The sequence below is a fragment of the Coffea arabica genome, chromosome 5c (genome assembly GCF_036785885.1).
Source record: "Coffea arabica cultivar ET-39 chromosome 5c, Coffea Arabica ET-39 HiFi, whole genome shotgun sequence".
Classification (NCBI taxonomy): Eukaryota; Viridiplantae; Streptophyta; class Magnoliopsida; order Gentianales; family Rubiaceae; genus Coffea; species Coffea arabica.
Window position 1 is genome coordinate 1,917,252 of NC_092319.1, and position 18,372 is coordinate 1,935,623.

At 37.3% G+C, this 18,372-nt stretch overlaps 1 non-coding gene across 1 annotated transcript; it reads right to left on the reverse strand.

Moving 5' to 3' along the window:
• Positions 1-9,910: 9,910 nt before the first annotated feature.
• On the reverse strand, positions 9,911-10,017 carry LOC140007927 (small nucleolar RNA R71). The gene has a single exon (XR_011815369.1). It is a non-coding gene; the product is annotated as a small nucleolar RNA R71 (small nucleolar RNA).
• Positions 10,018-18,372: the final 8,355 nt, after the last annotated feature.

Consider the following 18,372-nt stretch of genomic DNA (forward strand, 5'->3'; position numbering starts at 1 on the left):
GAAACCTGGCTCTGATATATTGGAATTGCTTCCACCCACTATTTTCTATTTTTTAAGAAAATCATAACTCTAATATTTTAGAGTTGCTTTTGCCCACTATTTTCTATTTTTTACGAAAAGAATAAAAAAGCTACGAGTTGATATTTATTTGACATGTTTTTTACTGATTATATTAGTGCCTATATTTATTATTTTTAGTATATACATTTATTCTCATATTGTCTATACTGCACTATTAATTGCAGAGTTGGTATAAATTTCTTTCTCTTACAAGGTAGAACTCAGACATGGTATAGGCTTGAAGACATCCTGTCATTGTTATGGCTGGACGGTGTGCTTTTTATGTCACAAACTCAATAAGAAAAGGTTGCATGATGTGGACATAGAATTGCATTTCAAATTTATGTTAAGTTACGTTTATTAATAACTATAAACTTAAACAATAATCAGTGTGGCGCAGCGGAAGCGTGGTGGGCCCATAACCCACAGTTCCTAGGATCAAAACCTGGCTCTGATATATTGGAGTTCCTTCTAACCACTATTTTCTAATTTTTATGAAAATCATAACTCTGATATATTGGAGTTGCTTCTAACCACTATTTTCTAATTTTTATGAAAAGAATGAAAAAGCTATGAGTTGATATTTATTTGATATGTTTTTTACTTATTGTATTAGTGTCTTCATTTATTATTTTTAGCATATACATTTATTCTCATATTGTATATCCTGCACTATTAATTGTAGAGTTGGTATAAATTACTTTCTCTTAGAAGTTAGAACTTAGACGTGACACAGGCTTAAGGACATCCTGTCATTGTTATGACTAGCAGTGTGCTTTTTAAGTCGTAAACTCAATAACAAAAGGCTGCATGACGTGTACATAGAATTGGACTGCAAATTTATGTTAAGTTATATTTATTAATAACTATAAGTTGAAACAACAATTAGTTTGGTGTAATAGAAGCATGGTGGGGTCGTAATCCACAGGTCCTGGGATCAAAACCTAGCTCTAATATATTTGAGTTGCTTTCGCACACTATTTTTGATAAGTGTATATTTTACATGTTTTAAGTGTGTTTTATTAGTTAGTTTTGCTATGTTTTAACTACTTTTATATCTAATTAACTAGGATTCTAGTAAAAATATGTATTTTATTGTTTAAGTGGTAAAAATTGTATTTTTATGAATTTTAATAGTGAAAACTTCATGTTTTTGTAGGTTTAAAGATTCGATCATCAAATGATATGAATTGAGAAGATAATTGAATGATTGATGATGGTCTGAAGTGATAAAAAGAGAACACGAAGTGCAAAATACTCAATGGATGAAATTCAAGACTTTGAGCTTTGACATTTTTTAGTATTTCGGTTATATGTTGAGCTAAAAGTATTGGATTGAGGTTAGGGATGGCAACGGGGCGGGGTTGGGGCGGGGGACCCCTCCCCCGTCCCCCGCCCCGCCCCGCCCCCGCCCCCGCCCCGCCTTGCCCCGCTTCCCCCGCGGGGTTAATAAAATTTTATTATAATTAAATTTTAATAAATAATCAAGTACTAAAATATCAACACATCACCAAATTATTATTCATTGTAATTTTACAATTGAAACTCATAAAAACAATCAAATAGAAGTTATTTGAATACAATCCAATATGATGAAATAAATATAGCTAAAATAGTCAAATTTTCACTTTTAGTACAAATGCAATCACTAATTCATCATTGTGTTTGTGTTTTTTTTTTGAGAAAAAAGTGTTATTCTATTAAGTGTAATTAGAAATTTAGTATAAATGTATTAGTAAATTTAGTATAACTAATTAATAAATTCTATTAGTAGACATGTATAATTATTCATATAATTGATAATATCAATTATATTACATAAACTAATATACATTATATAATACATCTAACTAATAATATCATTATCATAAGTTTATAACTAATTAACTTACATATAATATATAGTCATTTATATATATATATATATATTTTTCGCGGGTGGCGCCCCCCCCCCCCGCCCCGTTTCTAAGCGGGGGGAAAAAATTCCCCCCCGCCCCCGCCCCACCCCCCGCCCCGTGAGCCCCCCGCGGGACGGGCACCCGCCCCCATTGCCATCCCTAATTGAGGTGATTCTTGAACCATTCAGAAGATAAGATATAGATCTACATTTGGTATGAAGACATCGAAGTCCAGATCAGTCGTTTCATTGTCAAAAAGTCGAAATACAATTTCATGGTCGAAAGCTGAAATAGAGTTCTGACCAGTCATGCGTATTTTGGTCATTTCTAGGTCCACAGAGCTCCAAATTGGATGATTCTTCATGCATTGGAAAGATAACTCAAAGGGTTCCAACTTTTATGTTTTACACAAGAGCTAATTCAGCATCTAATATCACGAAAATATTAGTTGAAATTGGACCAAAAATGGAGTAAGGTTGAATTCTGCCCAGAAAGTGCAAACCTGCAAAAGCAATATGTGGGTAGGCAATACGCGACCTAAGGTTGCATTTTCAAGTCGCTTTTTCTTCATTTTCTGCTGCAACTTGCTCTACAACTTGTTCTTTGTTCACACAAGCTTTCCAACTCATCTACAACTCAGAATTTCGGCTGTATCGGACCAAGAAGAGTGTGGAAAGTTGGAGAAACAACTCATGGGAGTTTCAAGAGTAAAAAATGCCTACTAGAAACAACTCATTTGGCTCTTGAATTTTCTATAAATAGCAGCCTTTGGGGAACATTTAAACAACTCTGGAAGGCTAGAGAATTGGAATCTTAAGGTGTTAAGTTTGCAATGAGAATTGGAATCTAACACTAGTTTAAGGAAGTGATAAACCTAGGGAGTACACTCACGAGAGTAGATGTACACCTATGTGGATTTAGTGATTTGTTTCATGTAATTTCATGGAAAAAATGAGTTTGTAGTTAATTTCATAACCACGGGAGTAGGTATGGTTTAGTTACAAGTATAGTTGATTCATTACGAGAGTAGGTTTAATATACATTAGGACACCATAACTAGCCAAGATAATAATATTCACTTAATCGGTAATTTCATTTGCAAGAGTAGTAGGGAATTCCATATCTCTAGGAGCTTTCTATTATATTTTTGTTACTTTTATAGTGTAGACTTAATTTCTTACACTTGTGATAGTCTAAATAATAAAGGAGTTCGAAAATCACTGGTAGATGAAAATCTTCCCTGTGGGATCGACACCTAATACCCCTGTATTCAATAAACGACTCGTATACTCGTGAAAAATCGCATGTGGGATATTTAGGATTTATAAATATAAAACTTGACTGTGGATAAGCTAATTGATATATGTATACCCCGCACACGTCAATTTTCTATTTTTTATGAAAAGAATAAAAAAGCTACCTGGCTCTAATATATTAGAGTTGCTTCTACCCACTACTTTCTATTTTTTATGAAAAGAATAAAAAAGCTACGAGCAGGAATGTATTCTCTCTAATGACAACTCTATAAAAATTATCATTAGGAAACTGTATCTTCAATATTCACCTCTCAAGTTGCATCTTCTTGACAACGATGCCCATCCCGACTCAAACTTACTACTTTCTGATGCTAAGTCATCCTTTTCTTCATCTGTCTGAACTATACATAATGTGGAGTATGTTACACTTGGCTTACCAAGCAATGCATGCTGCCCTTGCAGGATCTTGTAGACTTTACAAGTACGTATTTTTTAGAAACTACAACACATGCATTATCATTTGCCAAAACATATTTAACTTACAAAAAATTGTACAAATAAAAGTGGAAAACATGAACTTGAGAAACTTGTACTCGAATAACTCGTTATACATACTTGAAAAAGGATTGCATATCAAAACATACTCAATCAAGTCATTTACTAATACAACGGATCATGTCATAGATGGATCCATGATTATTTTAGCTTTTGTGGGGTGGGAGAGGGGGGAGGTGGGGTGGGATTATTGAACATATTATGGTAAAAGAAAAATTAGAGCAAATGGTGAAATTTGGCGGAGGTCAATTCTTTAAACTGTAGTGATAAAGTTTGGGAGATAGTTGCTAAGTAAAAGCACATTAATAAAGTTCAGAAAAACTTTCATTTTTTTTGGTGTTGCTTTTTACTGGTACTGCTCCGTGTTTTAATTGAAGCAGAGGTATAAACAAGTTTAATTGAGTCAACGTAATTGATTCAACGGTTGGTAGTGAGAAAGTTTGCGAATATATGGATGTGACCAAGTGACTTTTTTGTGTTAATTGATGAAATCCGGGTTTTGTCCAATTTCACCAGTTCCAGTCAAATGCGATTTTTGATCGGGTTTGTCCAAGTTTTTAAAAGACGGTTTTTTAAGATAACTCACACTGCATATTTAATCGATTTTCTGTTCAACCAGTTGGAATGACCAGTCCCATTTGAGTTTGAAAATATAGGCTAATTGTTGTGACAGAATATGGAGACAAAGGAATAGTGTCTACAAGTGGTGATGTCAACAGTTTTGGCATAATTTTGCTTGAAACATTCACAGGGAAAAAAACCAACTGATGATATCTTTGGCGAGGATTGAACTTGAAGCAGTGGGTTAGCAAATCTATAGAAGCGAACTTAGTAATGAAAGTCGTTGACAGAAAATTAAGAAAGCTCAGAACTTCTATCATATGGAGTAGTGTTTGCTGTCTATTCTTCGTGTTGGGATACTCTGTCTAAGCGATTTAACCAACGAGAGAATCAACATGAGGAACATTGCGGCCAGACTAGAAAATATTGAAGTCCCACTTTAAATAAGAATAAAGTTTGAAAAAATGGATGGCACTAGATGTTTCTTTAATCCCAATGCTAATAAATTTTTGTATTATGATGTCTTCTATTGGAAGTATGGTTATTAAACCTAGTCTCGACATCTTTTCAACTAGGCCACTCTTCAACACGGCAGGTTCATCGGTTGAATTGAATGTGGTGGTCATATCATGTAATGAAATAATATTTTAAATTACTAAATAATATGATTATTGAATTGCAAGTTAAACCGGTGGCTAAACTCGTCAAATTTTGAGCATTTTATCAACTGAACCATTGTGTTGTTGACTAGTCAACAGGTTTCTTCCTTAACTGTTCCGACTACAAACGCGACCCACCTGAGTGGTCTATGAGTGTAGCAAATTATTGTTACCCGGAACCCCAAATGCCAATGCAACAACAAATAAAACCCATATTGTACACAGCACAAAAATCCTTTTCTGATTTTTGTTTAGCCCAAGGAGAGAAGTATACATATGTACTTGGTAAAATAGATGGCAGCGGGTTCTTTCTTTGATACCAATGCTGCTAATACTTTGCACTCTGATGTCTTCTTAGAAATTAGGGTGTCTTCACATGCATTGAGATGTGTTGTACTACTTATGTCACTGAACTGTGCGGCAATCTTAAGCTACTACATACATAATAATGGCATTGAATAACTTGGCATTAAACTTCAATTTAGACAATTTACCTCCTACAGTATGAAGTACAACACCCTATAGAATTGTCAAAACTAGCAAAATAATAGGCGAGTGATATTCAAAGTTTATAGAGAGTAAAGTGTCAAACATTGAAGATTAAGGCCAAATTTGAAATTGGTTTCATACCTACGTTATTAAATTCGGACTGGACCGGCCGGTCCGATCGGTCAAATCGAGAACCGGTCATGTCCGGTCTGAATTATCCTAAAAAATTGGATAGATAGAAACTCGGTCAAACCAAGTAAAAAACCAGGATTGATTGGGTTTGATTGGAAGAACAGGAAGAACCAGTTTGGTGTCAAAGCTTTTTTTTTTATTTTATTTTTAAAGGTCAAACCATTTTCAACATCATGTTTTGACCCCTAGGTTGTTAAAAATTATTAATATACCTCGAATATTTCATATTTTATAAATATTGTCCTAAAGTTTGGTGTTATTTTTCAATCAAATTCATAATTTTAATTCTAAACTTGTTAATGTTCATTGAATAATATAAATTGCTACTTGATCATTCTAATTTCTTTGTTTTTTCTTGTTAAATATATTTGAAACATCAAATATATATGAACATGCCTTTATTAATATTAACATGCTCTTAGGTATTTTATATATAATATTTTAATTTTTAAATAATTTTTATTTATGACATCATCCGGTTCAACCCTGATCGAACCCATTGACTCCTAACCCCTGAACTCGACCGTTGAAAACATAGTTTCATACTTTAGAAGGTAAAATGTTCAAAATTAAAGTGTAAAGACTAAAGCAAGAATAAGTTTATAGTTGAAGAATCCAAAGTGAAATTTAGCCAAAAATTTAAGGAATACCTAATCATTAAAAAAAAAACCAATTAACAATGAATGGTGACCTAATATTTATTTCACTAGTTACCTTGCTTTAAAGCATTTAGAGAACACATGTGAAATTTTGTACTTGCTACTAATTTTTCCTACTTGCTCAAAAAATAAATAAATAGAAAAATAAAACAAGAAAAAAATATGGCTTCAATAAAAGCTTTTTGGACCATCAGTAGCCATAGATCAAGTAAATTTCCAAAACCCATCTGGATTGTTGCTTTTCCCATGCGTTCCACTCAAAACTGGTTATTTACAAAATAAGTGTGTGGTGGAAAGTGTCAAAACATCTCCATCTTGGACCAATCAGTCAATGGCAAATCATAATTGCAGAAAACTACTTAGCATGAAATGGTGGATTTTGAGTTTTCCTTCAATAAATGAAATCTTGGACCCTATTATCACTTATAAGCCCCGAGGGACCAGAAATTGTACGCTTTTCCTCGGCAGACACCGGTTTCGTGCAAAGGGCATTTCATACTTTTACGCTAAAACGTCCCAAGTCCAATATCAAAGCAATTATTAAAAATTTGCAATTTGTCAATGCTGTCCTCTTTTTATTGTCAAGGAATGTGGGCAAGAAAGTAGTTGTATGTGAAATGTGTTAATCAAATTCAAGTATTTCAAGAATTTGAGTTGCATATTTGCTATTGAACACATGATATGGTGTTCTATTAGATACTATTATCCACTTGAGTTTGCTTCAAAGAGTAGATTAACAATTCGTCCTTTTTGTGAATTTCAAGTTTCATTTATGCACATCTCTTCCCAAATTTGTACTTTACCCTGGATTTTAATGTATTAAATTGCAAGATTGACAAATATAACTTATAATGTACTTAGAAGCTATGCTTACTTATAATGTTATTTCACTTAAAAATTGCTGTACCCTGGATCCAGAATAACTCGAGCCAGGCTAGCTTGCAGCTTTCAAGCCATATATACATGTTATCAAATTGAATTTGCTACTTTTTAGGGTTAAAATGTATGTGACACCTTTATGGATTTTTTTTAGAGCAAATTATCCGGTTGACCATTAAACTTTTGCCATCGTCGAGTTTTGGTCACTCAACTATTAAAAGTCTGGTTTTGGCCACTCAAATATATAAAAGTGAAACGCGAGGCCATTCTGTTAGATTTAGCCGTTAACTTCATGGGTGCGTCCGTTTGCACGATTTCCAATACAAAAAGCAGGGTCAATTTAGGGAAATTACAATGTCCTCCACCATCAACTTCAAACCCATAATTCGGAGCACAAAAGTTAATCGCAGTAACAATAATGGAAGTCCTAGGAATACACCATCTCAGGTCCTCAACACACCTAACTTGAAAGCAAGCTCCATAGATCTGACCCTTTTCAAACAGGACTATACTGCGTGCAGCTGTGGCTTTCCCGTATCCCATTTTCTCCAGGTCCCCATAACCACAAGCCCCACCAACCTGGTCTCCCAGTTCCGCGACGGCGTAGTAGGTGGCTCTGGCGGATCTCCACTCTGTGTAGGAAGAGGGGGTGGAGGAAGAAGGGGAGTAGTGGTAGTGGGAGCGGACTAGCTGGGGTAGTGAGGAGAGTAGCGTGAATGCTACTCTCAGGTCCTAAATTGTCCCTGCAAGCAAGAAAATCAGAACTGAGACTAACCAATTCAAGAACCAGCGTGCCTGCTGATCAGCAAGTGAATTGATCCCCTAAAAGGGAAAAAAAACAAACAAAAAAAAGGAAAGCCCCACATCACAGAACCTAAACCAAAAAGCCCACAGTGATTACTGAAAGCTCTTTTGACAGATGCTATAGCAGGCAGGAGTACCTTTTTGAGGGTAAAAGTGATAGGGATATAATTATGCATTTTATTTGTGGTTATTTGGTCTTAATTTTGGCAATTTATTATGCAAAGTATTGGATTTCTGCTCATAATTGGTATTTGTGTTAATTACAGGCAATTGGTGATAAAAGTGATAAAAAAGGGCAAATTCCAGAAGACTAGGTCTTCCCTGGCGTGCCCACGCCAGACAACACAGAGTTGCGTGAAAAAGCCGGATCGCGGGCCCAAGCCCTGGAACAACCATTCTGATTGGAAGATACCTTTTTACCATACGTGGGATCAGGAAGGTTTATCTAGTTGAGGAATAAATCAAGGATCGGGGCACCATAACTGTGAGATCGTTTTAATTGTTTTATTTTTAATTTATATGTTCATGGGTATTTAATTATTCTCTATTTTTCCCTGAGTTATTATTGTTTAGATTTATTGGATAATTAGGCCTGTTATTCGATTGTCTAAATAATTGATAGCCAATTAGGATGTTGGCGCGTCGCCTTTAAGCATCTTGATTAGTGGCAACCGAGACAATTTCACCGCCTCGCAAGCGGTTTAATTTGGATCGTGGGGATAATTAATCTAGCCTAAATAAACCCGCATGTGTGTTTGTCATCTAGAATTGGGTCTTTCTAATTCCTAATGCTGTGGCTACATTAAATCCTGTGAGCGTTTCTGGGGTTGTCTAGTCACAAGAGGGTAGTTTATGAGCGTCTCTTGACTACCATAAAATTAAGGAAAGATTGGTGGTTGGGCGCGTCGCTTGACCACTATAACCAGTTTATTCGTGAGCATATGAATTGTCCCGTGTATCTGTGATCAGTTGTGTGCTTCGGTGCCAAGATTAATTCCTTGACTAGGTTGTTTTAATTAATTGTTATTTGTGTAGTTTGGTTCCTGCTATCTTAATCAACTTTAAATTTCAGTTTTTATTCCTTTTTAATTAGTTGGTACTACTGCTAAAATTTCCCCCATTTTTTCTGTGTGATTTGCCTACCTGTTCCCTGAGGAGACGACCCTATTCACCACTATACTCATTCAGTTTTGGTAGTAGGTCTAAATATAAATTTTATTTTTGGTGGTTTGACACCCACCAAATTTTGGCGCCGCTGCCGGGGACTTGGTGTTTTAAGTGACTTATTGCACAGGTTTTAGTTTTTATTTTTATTTTTATTTTTTTTTATTTATTTTATGCCTCGATCTTCTCGTACAGGAGAATTAGAATTTGATCCAGAGATTGAGAAGACTGCAAGAAGGTTGACCAAGGAGGCAAAGTTGCGTAAGCAACAAGATTCAACGTCACCTTCAGAATTTAAGCAAGAGTTTGTTTCCAGGGATTCATCAAGTGAATCTGAAAAAGAAGAAGTGCATATCCCTCGAGTAGCAATGGCAGCCCCAAGAACTTTGAGGGAGTTGGCAACTCCTAACGTGAACCAGCAGCCATTATGCATTACATTTCCTAACACGGAAGAGGCATTTGAGCTTAAATCTGGTCTTATTCACTTACTTCCTACTTTTCGTGGTATTGCAGGTGAAGACCCACATAAACACTTGAAGGAATTTCATGTGGTGTGCTCCACAATGAAACCTCAAGGAGTCACTGAGGACCACATCAAGTTGAGAGCCTTCCCTTTCTCTTTGGCAGATAAGGCTAAAGATTGGTTATTTTACCTGCCATCTGGATCCATCACTACGTGGGAAGAATTGAAGAGAAGATTCCTCGAGAAATTTTTCCCTGCCTCTAGAGCCGCCAATATAAGGAAAGAAATATGTGGAGTTAGACAGGCAAATGGGGAAATTCTATATGAGTACTGGGAGCGCTTTAAACAACTGTGTGCCAGCTGCCCACATCATCAAATCCCTGATCAGCTCTTAATACAATATTTCTACGAGGGATTATCACCCATGGATAGGAGCATGTTAGATGCAGCCAGTGGCGGTGCTCTGGTTAACAAGACCACAGACGAAGCCACGTTATTGATCTCCACCATGGCTGAAAATTCCCAACAATTTGGAGTGAGAGCTGATGGAGCAATAAGAAGGGTCAATGAAGTGAATCACTCTGACTTAGAGGGTAAACTATCTGAGCTTACCTCCTTGGTACGTCAAATGGCAAGAGGGCAATTACAATCTGTGAAGACTTGTGGTATCTGTGCTGCTCCCGGACACATGACTGACATGTGCCCAACTCTCCAGGAGGATTCACCTGAACAAGCCAACATAGTGGAAGATTTTTCTGGACCACCTCCACGAAGGAATGATCCTTTTGCACCCACTTACAACCCAGGGTGGCGAAATCATCCTAACTTTAGTTATGCTTCAAAACCCCCTGGCTTTCAACAACATTTCCAGCCACGGCCACCAGTGCAACAACCATCCACTTCCAATTCAAACATGTCTCTTGAAGATATGGTGAAGTCACTGGCCCAAAGCACGAGTCAATTACAGCAAGAGGCTCAAAGATCTCAGCAGGAGTCTCACAGATTTCAACAAGAGACTCGTGCTAGCATTAGGAATTTGGAAGCACAGATGTCTCAATTGGCAACTTCCATGAGCAACCTGGACAATAGCAATAGAGGGAAATTACCATCTCAAGTAATTCCTAATCCCAAGGAAAATGCCAGTGCAGTGCAATTACGGAGTGGCAAGGAGGTACAGTCTCCTAGGCGTGCCCACGCCAAAGAAGAAGAAGTGCCCAGGAAGGGGGAAGAGGAAGATGAGAAACAATCATCTGAAGTCTCAAAGAAAGTTGACATTCCTCCTCCTTTTCCTGGCAGGTTTACAAGAGCCAAAAAGGAAGAATCTGAGCAAGAGATTTTGGACACCTTCAGGAAAGTGGAGATCAATATTCCTTTATTGGATGCTATTAGGCAATTGCCTAAATATGCTAAATTTTTGAAGGGCTTATGCACTAATCGCAATAAGTTGAGTCTGGATGACAAGGTGAAGGTGGGGGAGAATGTCTCAGCGATGTTTCAAAGGAAGTTGCCCCAGAAATGCAAGGATCCAGGTATGTTTACTATACCATGCATAATTGGCAATCAAAGAATTGAAAAAAGCATGCTTGACTTAGGTGCTTCAATAAATGTCATGCCTCTCTCAATTTTTAAAGTTTTGAATTTAGGACCCCTCAAAGAAACTAGGGTAATCATTCAACTAGCTGATAGGTCGAATGTCTACCCTGAGGGCCTAGTTGAAGATGTTCTAGTAAAGGTCAATGAATTCATTTTTCCTGTGGATTTTTACATTGTTGATATGAATGATGAATACTCTACTGATTCAGCAGTGATTCTTTTGGGTAGACCCTTCATGAGTACAGCAAGGACTAAAATAGATGTACATGAAGGGACTTTATCTGTGGAATTTGATGGAGAGAAAGTCACTTTCAATATTTTTGATGCAATGAAGCATCCTGTGGATACTGAATCTGTAAATTTTGTTGGCATGACTAACACCATTGTGCAAGAGAATTTTGAACAGAATTTCATGAGGGACAAGTTGGATTTTGTCTTACAACAAGGCAAGACCAATTTGGAAGTGGACGACATGGAGGAGGAGGAAGTCAAAGAAGCTATCATGTCCTTACATTCACTACATCCGCTTCCAGGCAGGTTTGAAAATTCTTTTTTACCATTACCCACTTCTAATGAAAGAATTCTACCTTCTGTTCAACAGGCACCTAATGTGGAATTGAAGGAACTGCCCGAGCATTTGAAATATGCTTACTTGGGAGATAACAAGACTTTGCCTGTAATCATTGCCAATGATTTAACTGCGTTGCAAGAAGAGAGGCTCTTACGGGTCTTACGGGAATTTAAACCAGCAATTGGATGGACGTTAGCAGACATCAAAGGCATCAATCCATCCATTTGCATGCATCACATCCTTTTGGAGTCGGACGTAAAACCCGTGAGAGAGCATCAACGCAAGCTCAATCCTGCAATGAAGGAGGTGGTGATGAAGGAGATTCTCAAGCTCTTAGAATTAGGAATTATTTTTCCTATTTCTGACAGCCAGTGGGTAAGTCCAGTCCATGTTGTTCCCAAGAAGACTGGAATCACGTTGGTGAAAAATGAAAAGAATGAGTTAGTGCCAATGAGATTGCAAAATGGGTGGAGAATGTGCATTGACTTTAGGAAGTTAAATGCCGCAACTAGGAAAGACCACTTTCCACTCCCATTTATTGATGAAATGCTTGAGAGGTTGGCAGGTAAGTGTTTCTTTTGCTTTTTAGATGGTTACTCTGGATATTATCAAATTATTGTTGCTCAAGAGGACCAACATAAAACTACTTTTACCTGCCCTTTTGGAACTTTTGCATATCGCCGTATGCCTTTTGGTTTGTGTAATGCTCCTGGAACATTTCAAAGATGCATGATGAGTATTTTCTCTGATATGATTGATAATTGCATTGAAATTTTCATGGATGATTTTACAGTATACGGTGATTCTTTTGATCAGTGCCTAGACCATTTAACAAAGGTTTTGAAAAGATGCATTGAAACAAACTTGGTTCTTAATTATGAAAAATGTCATTTCATGGTTAAGGAAGGCATAGTTTTGGGCCATGTTGTTTCATCAAGGGGTATTGAGGTAGATAAGGCTAAAATTGATTTGATCACTAGTCTACCTTACCCTACTAATGTCAAGGATATTCGTAGTTTTCTAGGCCATGCAGGTTTTTACAGGCGTTTCATAAAAGATTTTTCAAAAATTGCTCAACCATTGTCTCGCCTGCTTCAAAAGGAGGTGCCATTCAACTTTGGAAATGATTGCAAATTGTCCTTTGACACACTCAAGGGTATGTTGACCACGGCACCAATCATCCAACCCCCAGACTGGAAGCTATCCTTTGAGCTCATGTGTGACGCCAGTCAGTATGCCGTAGGAGCTGTGCTTGGACAGCGGAGTGGGAGGTGTAGTCACGTGATATACTATGCGTCAAAAACATTGACACCAGCTCAATGCAACTACACCACCACGGAGAAGGAGCTTCTAGCCATTGTTTTCGCTTTTGAGAAATTTAGATCATATCTATTGGGGTCAAAAGTAACGGTTTACTCTGATCATGCAGCTTTGAAGTATCTCTTGTCAAAAAAGGAGTCCAAGCCAAGACTCATTCGTTGGGTGCTCTTGCTGCAAGAATTTGACTGGGAGATCAAGGATCGGAGAGGGGTGGATAATTCAGTAGCTGACCATTTGAGCAGGTTGATAAGAGAAGAGGAAGCAGTTCCCATATCTGAGGTATTTCCTGATGAACATCTTTTCTATCTCAAAGGTAAGGAACCTTGGTATGCAGATATTGTGAACTTTTTGGTCAGTCATAAATTCCCTATTGGCATGAGTAAGAGTAAGAGAGATAAGATAGTCCATGATTCTCGATACTATATTTGGGATGAACCATATCTGTGGAAAATAGGCTCTGATCAAATTATTCGTAGATGTGTACCTGAAAGTGAAACTCCTTCTATCCTTGCTCATTGTCATAATTATGCATGTGGTGGCCATTTTGGACCTAAGAGAACTGCTAGAAAAATCCTTGATTGTGGCTTTTATTGGGAAACATTGTTTCGTGATGCTTATGCATTTTGTAAAAGCTGTGAAAAATGTCAAAAATTTGGAAGTTTGTCTCATAGGGATGAAATGCCTCAAGTGCCTATGTTATTTTGTGAAGTGTTTGATGTTTGGGGTATGGACTTTATGGGACCTTTTCCTAGCTCTTTTGGATTTTTGTATATTCTGTTAGCAGTTGACTATGTATCGAAATGGGTAGAAGCAAAGGCTACCCGGACTAATGATTCTCAAGTTGTTGTAGGATTTCTCAAATCCCACATTTTTAGTAGGTTCGGGGTGCCGAGAGCCATCATAAGTGATCAAGGTACCCATTTCTGCAATCGCACCATTGCAGCTCTCATGGGAAAATATGGAGTGCACCATCGTGTGAGTACAACATATCATCCTCAGACCAATGGGCAAGCTGAAGTCTCCAATCGAGAGATCAAGAGCGTATTGGAGAAAACGGTTAACCCCAACCGTAAGGATTGGAGCTTGCGATTGGATGATGCTTTGTGGGCATATCGAACCGCGTATAAAACGCCCATTGGAATGTCTCCATATAGGTTGGTGTTTGGTAAGATGTGTCATTTACCTGTGGCTATTGAGCATCGTGCATTCTGGGCAGTCAAGCAATGCAATTTCCATGCGGATAGAGATGGCAATGAGAGAAAGCTCCAACTCCAGGAGTTGGAGGAAATTCGTCTTGAAGCATATGACAATGCACGTTTGTACAAAGAGCGTACCAAGCAGTTTCATGACCGTTTATTGCGTGCGAAACACTTTTTCCCAGGACAAAAGGTACTCTTGTTCAATTCACGGTTGAAATTCATGCCAGGTAAGTTAAAATCTCGTTGGATTGGACCATATGTGGTAGTCAATGTTTTTCCCAATGGTGTGGTTGAAATCCAGAGTTTAGAGACTAATAAGAGTTTTACAGTTAATGGTCATCGTTTAAAATCGTTTGTTGATATTTCAGACATTGGCACTTTGGAAGAGGTACACTTGATAGATCCTATCTATGCCTAATTGCTCACTGTGGAGTCGTCTAGCCAAAGACGTTAAAGAAAGGCGCTTCTTGGGAGGCAACCCAAGGCCTCCATTTTTTGTTATAGTTCTCTTTCGTTTTTCGTTGATTTTGGGTTGTTTTGTTTCATTGCAAGTGTTGTTTTTGGTGTTGGGCAGGAGACTCTGCCTTACAAGGCATGCCCACGCCCTATAAGTGACTCCATGAAAAGCGTAGAAATGCTTGGGCAGAAGACTCTGCCTTATAAGGCGTGGTCACGCCTTACAACAACTTTGGTCCACTTTGGGGACACAGGCTTGGATTGAAGACTTCCGCTTCCATCTGAAGCAACGCTACACCACACCACCGTCAGAGGCTCCACGCTGCCAGTCCCTGATACCTCCTCTACCATGGTGTTTTGCTGCAATTTTTTTTTTTCTTCATTCAGGGAAGTTTCTTTTGCTCCCTTCACTTGACTTCAACTTTTCATTCTTACATTGAGGACAATGTAGACTTTAGGTGTGGGGGGAGTAATCTAGCTTTTCCTTCTTACTGCTTTTCCTTCTACAAAAAAAAAAAAAAAAAAAAACCCCTTTACCATATCTTTTGGATTTTTGTGGTTAGCCTTGATAAGCAATGGATTGATTTTCAAATTTAACTATTGTTATGGTTTTAGATGATAATATGTTAAGTATGATATGGTAAAATTTTAGGATAACTCTCTGGTAAATATTTGAGACTTTGTGACTCTTGCAATTTCTTTTGGTTAACTTTTATAGGCATTGTAAATATTTTTCTGACATTTTTGTGTGAACTGGTTCAACTATTAATCTTAGTTCTCCATGTTAAGGAAATGAAGCAGGCTTGCATGGTTTTAATTTTACTTGGGTGTTTATTTGTGAATAACATTCGGCTATACTCCGCTGGTTATCATTGACTAGTAATCGGGGGTCTTCACCTAAAGTGTCGATTTTCGCGTCAAAAAGCAGCGATAACTATGAGTATGTGATCTTTAAGCGGTTTAAGTTGAGTAACCGGGCTCCTTCATTGAAGAGATGTCGGAGTTCGCGTCAAAAGACTTGAATGGCTCAAGACTAAGCACTTCCTTCAAGAAAAAAAAAAAAAGAAAAGAAAAAAAAAAGAAGAAAAAAAAAATGAAAATGATGAAAAATGAAAAAAAAAAAAAAAAGTATACGAGCATGAAAGTATGCGAATAATTGTATTGCCTGCGAATCCATGAGTCTTTATGTTGAGATTTTGCTTAGTGGTTGGACCAGTTATTAAAGAATGTTGGTTGGATATTTTCTATTCTTAGATTGGTTAGTCTGGATTTGAAAGAGTCATTGGTTTTAAAAGTTAGTTGGAGAGTTATCTCGTAAAATTTGTCATCAGTACTTTACAGTTATCTAAATCATACATTGGCAATAGTTGCTTTGATTAATAGCCATTGTTTTGAATTCAACTGCTGCAAAATGTTTGCTCGCTTGGTTGTGTATTTAAAGTTTGAAATGCTTGAGGACAAGCATTGTCTTGGTGTGGGGGAATTTGATAGGGATATAATTATGCATTTTATTTGTGGTTATTTGGTCTTAATTTTGGCAATTTATTATGCAAAGTATTGGATTTCTGCTCATAATTGGTATTTGTGTTAATTACAGGCAATTGGTGATAAAAGTGATAAAAAAGGGCAAATTCCAGAAGACTAGGTCTTCCCTGGCGTGCCCACGCCAGACAACACAGAGTTGCGTGAAAAAGCCGGATGTCATCTAGAATTGGGTCTTTCTAATTCCTAATGCTGTGGCTACATTAAATCCTGTGAGCGTTTCTGGGGTTGTCTAGTCACAAGAGGGTAGTTTATGAGCGTCTCTTGACTACCATAAAATTAAGGAAAGATTGGTGGTTGGGCGCGTCGCTTGACCACTATAACCAGTTTATTCGTGAGCATATGAATTGTCCCGTGTATCTGTGATCAGTTGTGTGCTTCGGTGCCAAGATTAATTCCTTGACTAGGTTGTTTTAATTAATTGTTATTTGTGTAGTTTGGTTCCTGCTATCTTAATCAACTTTAAATTTCAGTTTTTATTCCTTTTTAATTAGTTGGTACTACTGCTAAAATTTCCCCCATTTTTTCTGTGTGATTTGCCTACCTGTTCCCTGAGGAGACGACCCTATTCACCACTATACTCATTCAGTTTTGGTAGTAGGTCTAAATATAAATTTTATTTTTGGTGGTTTGACACCCACCAAAAAGCAAGAGTCTTGGAAGTGAATTTTTCCAAGCTATCACGAGTTTTTCTGGCACAATCGACAGCATGAATCTGCATAAAGGGCGGCATGTCAACAGCCACAACCTTGACGCCGGTGCAACAAAAGAAGTCAGCCAACTCAGCTTGCGAGCAGCAAAATGACTTCCTTCTGCCATTCACCGCAAGCGAAATACATGGTCTATTCATTTCACACTACGGCGTGGCTTGATTAGGTTTCTCCAATTCAAGACTCTTCGACATCAAGCCATACGCTTTCTTCACGCCTCTCCTCCTGTCATAGAACTCCTCCTCCCTTTTCTGGGCTCCTCCTCCTCTTGCTCCTGACGATGATTTCTTGATTCTAAGATTAGATTTATGCCCGTCTAATAAGGCCTTCTGAGCTGGAGGAGCATTAGCCAGGCCTTCCTAAATTGTCCCTGCTTTTTGTATTGGAAATTGCGCAAACGGACGCATCGATGAAGTTAATGGCTAAATCTAACAGAATGGCCTCGCGTCTCGCTTTTATATATTTGAGTGGCCAAAACCAGACTTTTAATAATTGAGTGACCAAAACTCGACGATGGCAAAAGTTTAATGGCCAACCGGATAATTTGCTCTTTTTTTTATGTACATAACAGCCGGTTAAAGATAATTGAGTGTTGCCCTTATGTGACTGCCCCGGTGACTGTAAATAAGCTTATTAGCCCGTTTTGCATAGCCAAAAATCAGCACAAAAATCCTACACTCACATCCTTGTTTCTACATTGAGTAAATCTTATATATATTGACAGTGTATACACTATCACGATTGGATGTGTGACATATGAGTAAACTTTGAATTTTAAATTTAAATTGATGAGTTATTATGCATCCAATAATAATGGTGTATACACTGTCAGTGTATAAAAGATTAATCCTTCTATATTACCCATGCTTTTTTCTTGTCTAAGGCAATTTATATTGAAATTGCTTCAACACATTACTCCAAGATGATAATTTCTTCAATATAAAATTACCCCTTCACTAGAACGTAAAATGTCATCCCAGTTTAGTTCACGTTCGTGTATGTTCTTTTTTTACTAGTATATGCATTTGAAAGAATGTATGTACATCAAATGATGTGCATTTAAAAGAATGTATATACATCAAACGATGTAAAATATAAGGTAAATTACTCATAAACTCTTCTAGTTTGGTGATACCACATGACCTGCATACTATACCACATGATCTGAATGCTCATATCACTATCCCCGAAATTTTATGTAAAGTGAAACTTTGATCCAAAAAAAAAAAGTCTATGTAAGGTTGTTAGTTGAAATGTCACTACTGCCCTTGCTTAGCACAAAATTGAACAAGAGTTAATACTTGTATAAAATCATAGGAAAATATATAGTGATAGATGTAAA